This window comes from Vanacampus margaritifer, chromosome 2 (genome assembly GCF_051991255.1).
Source record: "Vanacampus margaritifer isolate UIUO_Vmar chromosome 2, RoL_Vmar_1.0, whole genome shotgun sequence".
In the NCBI taxonomy this organism is placed as follows: domain Eukaryota; kingdom Metazoa; phylum Chordata; class Actinopteri; order Syngnathiformes; family Syngnathidae; genus Vanacampus; species Vanacampus margaritifer.
Genome location: NC_135433.1, coordinates 21,164,459 through 21,178,081, shown reverse-complemented (window position 1 = coordinate 21,178,081; position 13,623 = coordinate 21,164,459). Strand labels below are relative to the sequence as shown.

General features: G+C 40.0%; 1 long non-coding RNA gene across 1 annotated transcript; it reads right to left on the bottom strand.

The window, feature by feature from the left end:
* Positions 1 to 1,347: 1,347 nt before the first annotated feature.
* On the bottom strand, positions 1,348 to 13,016 carry LOC144042940 (uncharacterized). Its single transcript, XR_013291020.1, has 2 exons — positions 12,712 to 13,016; positions 1,348 to 1,502 (listed from the first exon to the last, which is right to left on the bottom strand). It is a non-coding gene; the product is annotated as an uncharacterized LOC144042940 (long non-coding RNA).
* Between the last annotated feature and the right edge of the window lie 607 nt (positions 13,017 to 13,623).

The window sequence follows — 13,623 nt, the reverse complement described above, 5'->3', positions numbered from 1 at the left end:
GAACACGCCTCGTATTGAAAGCGAATATATAAGTAACGGCTAACATTAACATAGTGCAAGGCTTGAAATAAGCGGTTTTGCATTGCAGTTTGTGATTGGAGATTCACATTTTGGACCTCATTAAAAGTGAGAGTTTTCCTGCGAAACCATCTTAAAAAGCTTCACTGGGCTGGACGCACACACAATAATGTGCTGCAACATGCTTAAATCACATAAGTAGGGGTGCTACTTATGCCACACCAGCTAGCTAGCAAAAAAACTTTTTTTGCAGCTAAATTGGCCACAAAGTCATTCCTAAGACGGAAATCATCGCCTCTATGACGGTGAATATGCTACAGATCTTAAAAGTATTGTACTCACAAAGAGATGACAAATACTAATTAAAAGAAGATGGAGAAGACATGCTGATTGCTAAGCTAACCTAAGACTGACATGTAATCATGAAACGCCGGAATTAATTGCTTAGGTGAGTGAGAAAACTTTTACAGTCGGTCTGAAAGCTTATTCAACTTTGAATAGCAAAACAGCAGGAAATGTAATAAATGTCTAGAGAGGAAGTTATGCATATCATAATGAAAAATGCTCAACACACACCTAAACAGGACCAAAAACCTGAAAGGACGATGTTTGGTGGCATCCTACTTGACATCAAAGTTTAGTGTTCGTGCGGCCTCCCTCCTTTTTTGCCGTTTCATTGCCTTATAGCTCAGCTTCAAAACGCAATTCTGAATAATAAAACGAAATTCTGTGACACCAAGTGGAAGGAAAAGCTGTCATATCAGCGAGTCCCAGTCAAGTCTTTTTCAAAACCTGCTATGAAGAGAAAGCTTGGCAACGAAAATTGCCAATTTCAAGAAAAAAAGGTGACATCATGTTTTCTTCTTTTTTTTTTTTAGCACAGTGCCCCTCCCAACATGTCTTGAATGATGATAGTTATGAATATGTATTAAGTGAAAATGAATAAGTATCGTAAGTTGGACACACCACAACATGGCAAATTTATATGTAAAAACAACAACAAAAAACAAACCTAAAGTAAAGTAAATAATCTACTGAATGTGCTGAAACCACGTCCTGCTCAAATGTCAATCATCCTGGAATAACGGGTACTACTTTGTCTAACATCTTCCTTACCTGTATGGAATTTTCTGAGATTTTTTTATTTACATTATTGGTAGTATTTGATAATTTACTGCAACAGTTTTCCTGTATTTTTCCCTCCATGCTGGATTTTTTATATAAATAAAGTAAGTACCAAACTAAAATTTTTGCCAAACTGTTTCACCCCAAAGTGGAACTTTTTAGTCCCTGCAGTCATTAAAAAAAAGTTACTTAACACTTCACAAACACTCTTTATTTTTCTTTATTTTTATCTTTACCTGTTACACGATTTGTCACATCCCACACTTTTCTCCAAATTGAGTGTGAAGGTGCCAGTCGTGACTCATCTGAAGTTTGCATGGGAATCTGGCTTACAAAACTCATCTGTGCTTTGCGTCTATCTGCGGAAGGAAAAAGAAAAGAAACAGACAAAAGAGTCAAGTTCAATCTGTGTTTGTAGACGTTAACTGGAGGAGATGAGGTGACGCCAACGATAAGCAGAGTCTGTGCTCAGATTTCTCTCCATCTGCCGCTAGGATCAAGCCGTGTTAGCTCCGAGGTTAGTTGGGAATGTTTGTCGTCAAAGATGTCATCCTTATGTCAACAGGTAAATGCCCTTAGGACTTCTGCATGCAACATTTGCAGTCCAACAAGTGGTCTTGCAACAAACTTTATTGAGCATTCAACATTACAGGATGATTTTAACTCTTGATATTTTCTGTAGCCTGGTTTGGTTAAAAGGATTTTTTATTCTCTAGTTACTGTTGAATTGTCAAACATTAACTTTAAAAGGATTCAACCGGTACACATCATAACTTTTCTTATAATAATGTTGGCAAGTTATTGAGAACACTTTGAAGATTAACTGCTTATGAGGACGATATGAGGATGCTTATGCGGCTTATGAGGGTTGGGAGGGTTACTTTCAAAATGTAATCCATTACAGTTACAAGTTACCTGCTAAAAAATGTAGTTAGTAACGTAATCCAAGTACCATAATATTAAAGTAATGTAACAATATTACTTTTGGATTACTCCAATATTGAGTATGCTCATGAAGACAAAATAAAAATAAATATCACCACAATATAGATTCTATAAAATGTGCCCCTTGCTATTTGCGGGGCCCGGGCAGCCTACAAATAGCAAAAATCCTTGTGTAATTAAAAAGCATGTAGGCTTGAGATTGATTGATTGATTGATTGATTGATTGATTGATTTATTGATTGAAGGCCATATGCTGTTTTTGAACGTCACTGAAAGCAACCACACCTCACAGTTTGACAGATAGATAGATAGATAGATAGATAGATAGATAGATAGATAGATAGATAGATAGATATTGAAGTGTGTCTTCTGTCCAGATTTAGTCATGACTGTATAACTTCCTCATTTCCTCAGTTGAGCTCTGTTCTGTGGCCGGATATGTCCTTGAGTGTTATCGCGTATCTCTGCACGTCCGGTTAACTTTGTTGAACTGGAAACTGTGTGGTAACGCCCTTCAAGATAGTATAATAATGTTGTAAGTCCTCTGTAACTTCGCACTTGTGATCAACTACAGCCATTGTCTGTAACTCATTTGTGCCCGGAATATTAGAATCTTTGAATGAGCTGTTCATCCTCTCCAGCCTGTATTCAGATAACCAACATTCTCGCTACCCGAAATTAAACGAACACGCGGAGGAAAAAGCTCATCCTCCAACAATATCCAATGAGGATGAGGCTGATGCGTGACATCAACTGCAAAATGAACTTTTATCCCAGTCACAAGTTTAGCTGTGTATATGTTGTGTATGATGTTTAAATAGTGAATTGGTGGGAGGAAGATTTGTTTAGAAGGTGTAACTCACATTATGGTTGTAGGCTAGCGGGCTAGCTAGCAAGAAGCTACAGCAGCTACATTTTTAATAAATGTACCTGTAACCTGATTACAGTTTTTTACCCCTATAACTGTAATGGAATACAGTTTAAAAAAAATTGCAATCTGATTACGTAACGGCGGTACATGTATTCCGTTACTCCCCAAGCCTGGTTATTTGTCAAGACAACTCAACTATTTCTGCATCCTCATACCAAAAATAATACCCCAAACCAAAGCAACGGTTAATGTAAAATACATCCAAACTGTCTTCACATTTTGTAGCTATCAAAAGTTCTCTTCTTTGACTTGTTAAGTTAGTTTGAGAAGCATGTGGTGTTTTGCACATATTTACTCCCATTCTCTGTCTGTTGATTTGAACTCGTGCGCTATCTTTAGGGTGTTGATGTTTGACTGATGCAACACATGACCAACTGTGTGCTGCTTCCTTCCTAATGGGCTGCAATTAGCACAGCGGCAGAGACGTTCTGGAAACATTGTCACGGGAGACAATGCTTTTTCTTGAGTTGTTGTTGCACTGTAACCAATTGTTGTAATATCTAGAGTAAAAAATTACAATCACAATGCATTATGGGTTAAACAATGTGCATTATGGGTAAAAACAAAGTATAGTAATCTGCTGTATAACTCTGTGGTGAAATAGCCTACTGTAAAATTTACAGCAACTATGTTTTGCCATGTAGATTATGTGTGTTGCCTGTAAATGTTGTAAATAGTTTTGTCAGGTAGAACTTGCCAGAGAAGAGTCCCTGTAATGCCACCACACAGTATAGACAAGAATTCAGCAAATTGTTGATCATATTTTAACGTGAGGGCAGTCTGCATTGTCTTCACATCGCATTTCTCTGATAAATAGGCAACATTACAGCAAAAAAAAAAAAAAAAATCTTCTATCTTTCATTTTGCTAGATGAGAAATGTATCACTGCAAGCAGAGTGCCCATGAGAGTAAAATTCCTACCTAATTTAAATTCTTGTAAATTAGAATACAATAAACTAGGGGTGTCAAACTCATTTTAATTCAGGGGCCACTTACACTCAAATTTGATCTTAAGTGGGCCAAATCAGTATGTCTAACAAATATAATAAATAATAAAATATTTTCCTTTTTTTGGTTAAAATAATTGTATGTAAATTCTGAAAATATCCCCTATTTATTAGTAATAAAAAAAAAAGTGCAAATCTTTACACCAAATCTGAGTAACAGCCCAATTTCAGAATGCCATGTAAGTGGTTGTCAATGCACCCTCCAGTGGATAAAAATAGCAACAATTAATTTTAGTTAAAAACTGCAGTTCATATTCTGTCCTCACGGGCCAGATTTGACTATCCCAGCTGGCTTTGGGGGTAGTTGGCGGGGTACACCCTGAACTGGTTGCCAGCCTATCGCAGTTTTTTGTAATTGTTATTGTAAATTCTACAGTCAATGTGTTACAGTGTGGCCTAGATTTCTTCCACTTACAAGCTATATTGTACAGTCAAAGTTGTATGCATGCCATTCTTTTGCCCTTTAAACACGTTTGGACATTCGAGGTCCCCAGTGAAATGTTTTCTCTCTAGGCTGGATGGCGGCTTTTGAGGACACCACCAAGGGGAAGGGGGTGGGGGGGGCTGCAATCTTGGTGGGGGTTGGCGGGGCGACATTGACTAGACTCTTCTCTCGAGCTTCCAGATGTTCCCAGGTGTGCCTCGAGCAAGATCTCGCTCCGAGGTCATTCATCAACTGGATCAGCAGCAAGATTAATGTGCACTTGATGCACCGCTCAATGGATCGTCGGCGCTTGCCGAGATCATTAGCGCCGGCTTCCGTGTGAAAGGAAAGGTAGGAGAGGGCGGGTGTGGTTGGTAGCAGCTTTGCATGCTAAGTGAATGGGCCCATCACTGCCTAATTAAGGGATGATAGCAGACACTTGTCCACATCGGCGATATGGGCAAACTGAACACATACAGGTAAGCTCCACCTGCTTCAGTGGCAAAGTGCAAAGCCAAGGAAGGGCTGACAAAAAGCAACACGCAGGAGAAGGAGATGGTAACGAGTCATTGGGTACATAGCTTAGGCCAACAGCATGAACGCTTCGAAGATGATTCACATTCTCATCCTAAAGGTTTGGAACAGTCACACAAATTCCTTAGTTTTGCCCTCGGTTTGACATCAAAAGATGAATATGAGGCGAGCACCATGTTGGTGACCTCAAGGAGTAACTCGCAGGCCTGTTCTAAAAATAGCTCCTCAGTGATGGGACATTGTGATTTTCTAAGAATGTTTTAGAAATCATTTGAAAATGTGAACATTAGCAGAGATTTATAGAATTCTAAGGTTGAATATTGACATTTATGTGTGCTTGTTAGTGTGACATAATTGTCACATAGATGAATATCGTTTCCTAATCATAACAATACAATAACATTAATCAAGGTCATTTGAGCAACCTTGCTATTTCAAAAGTGTGAACTTTAACCTTCACAATTGTTTTTCATCCAGCCCGTAGAAGCAAGGATAAATGGTACTCTACAAACTACAAACCTCAAAACACGTTCAGCGCTATCGATTATTTGAAAATGAGGGTTAATAAGCATTGTTGGGAATATTTTTTTTCATAAACGGACTAATCTAACTAATTATTCTCCCCATATTTGAAACGCCGTTATCGTTGTTGTATGAGAAATGCTTTGCGTTATAATTTATTTATTAGATTCAAGGTTCGAAGTAAGCTTACAAGACATTGTGCGGTGACTAGCTCTGAAAATGTCCTTTGCGCACAGTTAGAGGCAGTGTTGTTGTTGGACCTCGTCACAATAAAAGTGTCTTGACAGCTGAAATATAGAGTGACTTTTATTTGGAGGTGCCGCAGGAAGTGTCTCTTGACGTGACGGACGTGTTGTCCTTCTTCCTTCTGGACTTTAAGGCTTAGCATATTTTAGCATTTTATCAAAAAGTCCACGTCCTCGCCTGGAACTGGTTTGACATCTTTGACATTAATCAAAAAATTTGCCGAAAAACGGCCGCCATAAGGAGCGTTTTGTTGACAATCGTGTTCCATCAAGAACCATTTTGCGACTCCACAAGCACCATAAAAGCGATAAAGATACCGGTAAGTCATAGCGACACGCTCGCCTAGTCTAATTAATAGCGCCAACAATTGTATTTCTCTTATTTATATTTATAGTGCTAAACATGTGAAAAGTGTTGAAAGAAATATACCTACACTCATGGAGGTGATGAAGTGACATTTGTATGTGAATGATGCATGTTAACTCTTTTGCTGTCAAAAACGTTAAATGACGTTTAGTAAAAACCTACGGAGGGCCGCCAAGGACGTTAAAAGACGTTCTCCAATTTTTTAATTTTTTGGGGGGGAAACGGGTGGAGGAAAGCCTTGGCCAGCTGTGGTGAAAATTTCAAGCAGATCTAGTTAGCCTAATGACTATTTTTGGCCCCTAGATGGCAGCGATGACTCTCATTTGACAAGATTGGGTAGGCGTCAGTAGAAGAGGTGAGTTGGAGCTAGAGGGGACAATGGCTGGGGATGGGAAGCGAAAATGGCGACCGCAAGCAGCTCACGCTTGAGCATTTTTTTCAAAGACGAAAAGCATCGACCAGTGCTAAAGAGCACATTGATGACGACGATGATCATCATCGATGATGATGATGGTGACTCCGAGGTTGGAAGCGTTGACGCGGCAGTAGAAGACGTGAGGCGGAGCTAGATGGCTGAGGAAGCAAACAATGGCGACCGGTTGCAAGCAGCTCATCGACCAATGCTAAAGAGCACAGTGATGACGACGATGATGATGATGGTGGCTCCGAGGTTGACGCCGAAGTTGGAAGCGTTGACGCCGAAGTTGGAAGCGTTGACGCGGCGGCTATGACCACGTCATAAAGCCTCACCGGCTAGCGATGCTAACACCGGAAAACGCGGAGCACAACCGAGCACGCTCAGGCGGACGTTCAATCGGACGACGAAGAGTGCCCCGAGTCCAATGCATATTTATCGGAGGAGTGGGTACAGTCTGCTACTTGCTATTCCCCGGAAAAAAAGGCCGTAAAGAAAGTGTTAACGTCTGCACGCGAAAGGGGCAATCGCAGTGAAATGAATCTGTTGTGCAAATCCTGCTCCGTCTTCTTGCACGCAGGGCAGTGTTACAAAAAGAAAAACTGTATTTGAAACATCCACATAATTGTAAATAGTACCACAGTTGCACACATTTGTCAAATTGTTACACTGTTGAATGGAAATAAACGTATTTTGCAATTTAAAAACACTTTTTCATTGTTGGTGGTGGTGTATTACAGAAGTAAAGTACTATTTAGGTGTTTGTGGCATCATTCATGGACAAAAAGAAGTGTACAATTCACAGTGCATGAAATAACATCGTTTCACAAAAAGCTCTTTTTCTCCTCTTTTTGTTTCAAAACAGAGCATTTCGGTGAAACTAACCATTTTCTATTGTTGATTACTGAAGAACGGAATAAGGTAGAAACAAACTTTTTTTTCCGATGAAAGATGAGAGTTCAATCTTTCATTTGGTAGTATGTGTGTTTGCATAGTCCAAAGACAACATTTTCTGTGGACCTTGAAAGATCAGTCAAAATGCTTAAATCGGCTGGCACTGGCGGCATCCCTTTTCTGAAAACGTCTGGCAGTCAAAGAGTTAAGCCTAGAGTTGGGCAGTTTTCTGACGTAAATCAATCATTAAACACGTCTTTTTATGTGTAGGTTTATAAACTGAAGATGTATCACCATACTCTCATATTTGAAAGTGGACAAAAGTATGTGTTTTTCAGGGTCCAGTGGAAGCTGATGATTCTGAGGAGTAAATCTAATAGTAGTTATGGCAATGATTAGCATGAAGCACTGTATATTTTAATAGGATTGGCAATTTTTTTTATCTATTATTATTTTAGCCCTCAACAATCATAAAAAAATGCCCGGGAAATCCTGGTGGGACTGTCTAGGACTGTCTACAATTTACCTATAGATGACATAGTGCCATGAAACACCATCTATCCAGTATTTATTTTATTTGTATTATTATTCTGATTGCTGTAGTAACTGGAAGTGGTAGAACATACATCACCACTCCAAATTTAATAAAATATTATTATTATTATTATTATTACTGTATGATGTGTCATGTTATGGAGTAAGACATTTGTGTGACATAAATACTCACAAAAATAACATAATTTATTTATTTATTAAAATATATATATAAAAAAAAAAATCCAAATAGTTTGATATAAAACTTTTTTTTCTTTTAAGTAGTGAAAATAGTTACTTTGCCTGGTAACTAGTTACTTTTTGTCATGATAAGGGGTGCGTTGGAGACGGTGGACCCAAATGCGGGGAGACAGATTGGAGGAGACAAGAATTTTGAACAAAGTGAGAAGCTTTATTAAAGCTTGTAGGGACTGGTGAGAGGACGAAGACTGGCTGCCGTGACTGTAGCTGGCAGAGCGTTGAGAACTACAGGACAGTGACAAAGATGACGAGACGACGAGGAGAGGGGCCAGACTGAGACAAAGGGAAACTTAATGGTGAGATGGAGGACTGGATGGGAACTAAGACAACTAAATGAAGACGAGGGTGACTAGACTGAAACAAAGATGACTTGCATAAACTCGGGGCTTGGCTTGGACGAAAAAACACACGCACGGATTCCAGACAAACTGCGACAGTGACACCTGACATAGACAATGATCCCACACCGACTGGACAAAGACAACAGACTAAATACATCAACACTAATGAGAAATACCTGGGAAACACAATAGGGTGTTTGGTCAAACACACAGGTGGACGTAATCAGACATAACGAGACAGGGGAAACATACAGGAACACAAGACAAACACAACCAACCCACCGAAATAAAACAAAACCCCAACCCCTACAAAACCGAAACGTGACACTTTTATTATGAAGTAATTCAATTACTCACTCAGTTACTTTTTTAAGCAAGTAATGAGTAACTATAACGAATTACTTTTTTAAAGTAACGTTCCCAACACTGTTAACAAGTCACTTACAGTATGTTACCAAATATGGTTCCTTACTTTATATAGCTGACCTTTCAATGAACGACATTCTTTTCAAGGCTTCTCCTCTAAAGTATTTCCACTCCTCACGGATGACAGGATGCGTTTTAAATGCTGGCCGTGTTCTTAAAAGATAAAAAGAGTTGGACGTCTCGGGGCGGGGAGCTTAACGGCGCACACAAGGGGGGAAGAAAAAAAAAAGAGCATCACACACGGTCAATGAATGATTGATTGAATGAATGAATGAATGAACGAAAATCATGAAAATGCTTTTTTTCCACAACCAGTATGAAGTTTCTTTTGGACTTGAGATTTAATTCAATGTCAAAGAGTCCACAAGGACATTAGATGCATCTTTACTTTTCCACCTAGAAGTGAAAGGGAAAAACGGGAGTCATGTTGGGGATAAATGCACCTAAGGGAGAAGCCCAATGTGTTTTTGTAGTTTTTTCCCCAGCTGGTCTGAAGGCGGCAATAAACACTGACCCTCTTGTTTCTTTCTGACATGTGCCACAGCAATGTGTGAAAGTAAATCCCAGCGCAGCAGTGCAAAAAGCGAGGATGGGAGAGAGAAATTCTCTCTGCTGGCTAAATCAGGTACGGAATCGCAGACAGCTGCCTCCGCCGCCGTCGCAATGCTGATGATATTTTACATTTCATTGCGCCATTGTTTGTCTTTTCCGTGGCACTTGCTCCGCCTTTCTTTCCACCGCCTGTGCCAAATCTTGTGTTTCATTCTGGATGACTAACCACCTGCCTTTGAATCAGACTAATCCCACTTTATCACTGACGTGAACTTCTTGTTTATCATAAGATGTGCAGTCGTTAATTATGCTGCCCAACAAGAGTCACAACATTGCAGCAGGCTGAAAATATACAAAACATCTTAAATTCTGCAGAAAAACATGAAATATGTCCGACAGGCAACACAATGAAGCCATAAATTAATAGTTTAATCAGCAGCCGTTACCACGGAACAAAGTTGACCAATTGGATTAATGCTTGGGACCTGCACTGTGTAAAAATGATCATGACGATCGTGTTGCCATCTGTCTTTGGATACTTGCTTGTGATTGGGGCTCATTTGGATGAATTGCTTTCCTTTCCACCCAATTTTTGTCCAATGTTGAAAATGGTATTGGAGGCTTTATTATTATTATTTTTTAAGTATTTTCCAGGGAGCACTACTGAGTGAGTTTGACTAAAATGCACATATTTTCATAAAGATAAACACAAATTGCTTAGTTTTCAGGTGTGTTGAATCCTTCGAAAAAGTGATTCAGTCACTTGAAAAGTTCTGGCATCAATCATCTTTTTGCAGTTCATCCAAAACAACATCAGTACACGCAGCCTGATGATAATGTATGCATTTTAGCGATGTGGAACATACAGCAACTTCTTCAAGAACTTGCTCAGCCGTGTTCCTTAAAAGTTTGAAAAATGTTGTCCGCATCATCAGTTTCACCGATCAACACTAACTTGGCTGAAATTGGAAGTATCCTAATCTGCACCAAAAAGTCTCAAGCGCTCAAAGCCAATCCAGTCTGAACCTCACAGCAACCGTCACCTCCGTGGTGGCAAATAAGCTACGAGCCATGCTAATAGCTAAGCTAACCTACGAGTGACATGGCTAGTGCATTTAATGAATTAATTAATTAAGTGCTTGGGTGATTTTCACAGGTGTCTAGCTGGAACCACTTTAAAGAGGAGCGTCCAACTTTGTACAAAGAAAATTGCAGGCAAATTAATAAATGTCTGGACTGTGGAGACAAAATCTACTCACTAAACAGAGCAGGAAAACGGAAATGAATTGCTGTACGTCACGCTACAAACTCTAAAAACAAACAAACAAACAAACAAAATTCCTCTTTCAAAACTAATCAGTGGTGCACCCAATATTTTTCGCCAAATAACCGTAAGCGTCTAACCGTTCCTCAACTGTTAGAATAAGAGAGTAGCATCTGATTATCTGTAGCGGACCACCACTGTAGCTGAAGCGCAGTCACAAGGAGGGAATGTGCATGCACGTTGCCATGAAAACAGAAGGCAAGCTCAAATGCTTGAGAAATAACTCCACTTTATTATTTTTATTTATTTTTTTTTTTTTTTCGTGAGCTTGTCTAATGAGTAATGCCTGCCAGCAGTCACTTTCATAAAAAAGAAAAAGAAAAAAGCTTACAGGCATTAATAACAGTAATAGTTTAGGCCACCCTGCCTGGCCTATCCAACAAATCATTTCCATGTGTTGGAGCAAGGAGAAAAAAAAGAAAAAAGATTTACATATGGATGAGTTTTTGAATGCAGACGCGTTTCTCCGGCAGCACTATTAAGGGAGTTCTCCGTTGGCTGCACACGCCTGGCGAACTGTATGGCATTCTAATCTAGTCATTTGAAGGGTTACGGTGCACACACATGCACAAGATGGGAGACTCTGCCAATCATCAGCTGCAGGAGGAGCGGAAGTGATCTGTTTGCCAAACACTTGAAAGTCAACCGGAAGCACCTAACAGTAAGTTAAGTTGTCACTTGGCTTTGTGATTTCGTCTTCTTTTCTTCTTCAAATGAGTTTGACATATGGCCAGCCCGAGACTGAGTTGTTTGTTCACAGTGTAGAAATGTACACTTCCTGTCCCTTACGTATTACTTTGAATGTACCGTACCCAAAACTACAAATGCATACAGTTACACTTTGTGTACATGCTGAATGTTTTTCCTTTAGGCCGCTCCAAATCAAGAATTGGAAATTGGGGCTGACGAAAGATTGCCCTCACCCTTGCAGCACATCACGTCACTGCAATGACAGCTGTTCTGTCAATCAGGACCCAGCGAGGAGGCTATGAAGACATGCGCCACGACAATCAGGGCCAGGAGAACTTTCCAGCTCTTACTTTATCCCGTACTGTTGCAAACAATTGCAAAGTATTTCATTAAAACACTGAATGATGAGTGTTACATACAGTATATTTTACAATCTTGGCATGGAGACATGCAAAAAAAATGAGGTTTAGCAAAATGACTATTTATTTATTTATTTATTATACAAAACATCATTTCTTTGTGCATCGAAGAATACTTTGACGTTAATCAAAAGTGAACATTGCAATTTTAAAGGGAATATTTTTCGTCACGCAAATATTCTCTTTAGGTTTTTTTCCCATCAGAATAATGAAACGAGCTTGCATTTTTAATTTTGTGAAATTGCTGTGAAGAAACCAATAAATACTCTTGTAACACCTCTATCTTCTTTGCAATATGGACACGAGCCAGTGAAGGAATCTGACACAATTTCTCGATTCAAAATCATTGTATGTACATTGCTTGTAATGTCCAAAGCCAATCAGTGATCATTAAAATGTATATAGACATCTTTGTTATGATCGGGGGGTAAGGACCAAAATGCAGGACACTGGGAGGGCGAGGCAGGCTTGCAGGAGGTTGAAACAAAAAGGGATTTTATTTCCCAAGGAACAAACCAAGAGGCAAACAAGGGACGTGGAAAAACTACTGTTAACCAAAAGATCAGATACAAAGTAACCAACAAAACTCATTAGAATAAGCAGGGCAAGGATGGCACTCAGAAACTCAAACAAACACCTACGAGCAAACGATGAACCAACAAGAACTGAACAAAAGACAAGAGACTAAGGCCCCGTCCACATGAAAGCCAGTTTCAATGTATCCTCAAGTTTCTTACCGCTTAAGCCGTTCGTCCACATGACGGCGCGATGAAACCGATCACTTTCGTGACCGGGCTCAAGAGTGGAAAGATTTCAATACGCGCCCCGTACGCGTCCGTCTGGACACCATATGCAGGATACTCCTTCAGCGATGACGCATTGACGCACATTGATGACGTATGCGCCAATGCTCGCGTCAGTCTGTCAGCAACAATGACGGATAGCCGTGTCGTAGTCGTTTTGCGCTGCCTTCTTAGCTTGCTTATGCTTTTTCAGCAAAATATTTTGCTTCTTTATTCAACAAGCGGTGTTGTACTTGAATCACCCGCCATTGTCACTTCTCCTGTGTTCGTCTTTTTCATGTTGTTTTTATACATGCAAAGCCATGTTTGTTCTGTAGATTGCAATAAAGTTAGGGGGAAAAAAGTCTTCTACGCATTCCGTTAACTCCCTGTGGCTGCGCTACAGCGCCACTTCAGACTTGGCATATACATTACAGCCGTTAAACGTCCTCAGCGTCTTCTTCTACACCGGGTGCGGCTTACCATGTGTAACAAACTCGAGTATTCCCCAAATTTAGCTAGCGCGGCTTATAGTCTGGTGCGCCTTGTAGTCCAGAAATCACTGTAATTGTGTGACTGATTTGGGCACCACTGGCAACAGGTGTAAACTTTCTTTCTCTCTCTGGCCACCTGTCTCTTTCAGTCTGCTGTATGTGTAATGATCGGATCATTTGCATATAGGAAGGTATGAACATCCAGCTTTGAGACTCTCTCTCCCTCTTGGCCCTGAGCAGGTTGCATTAGTCCATGCAACAAGTCATAGTTAACACTGCCCCAGCCTGAGTGGGTGTGGAAAGTTTAACTCTTTATGCTCCAACTTGGAGACACACCCCAACCATGAATGGCGTCATTCTTTTGGAATGCAGG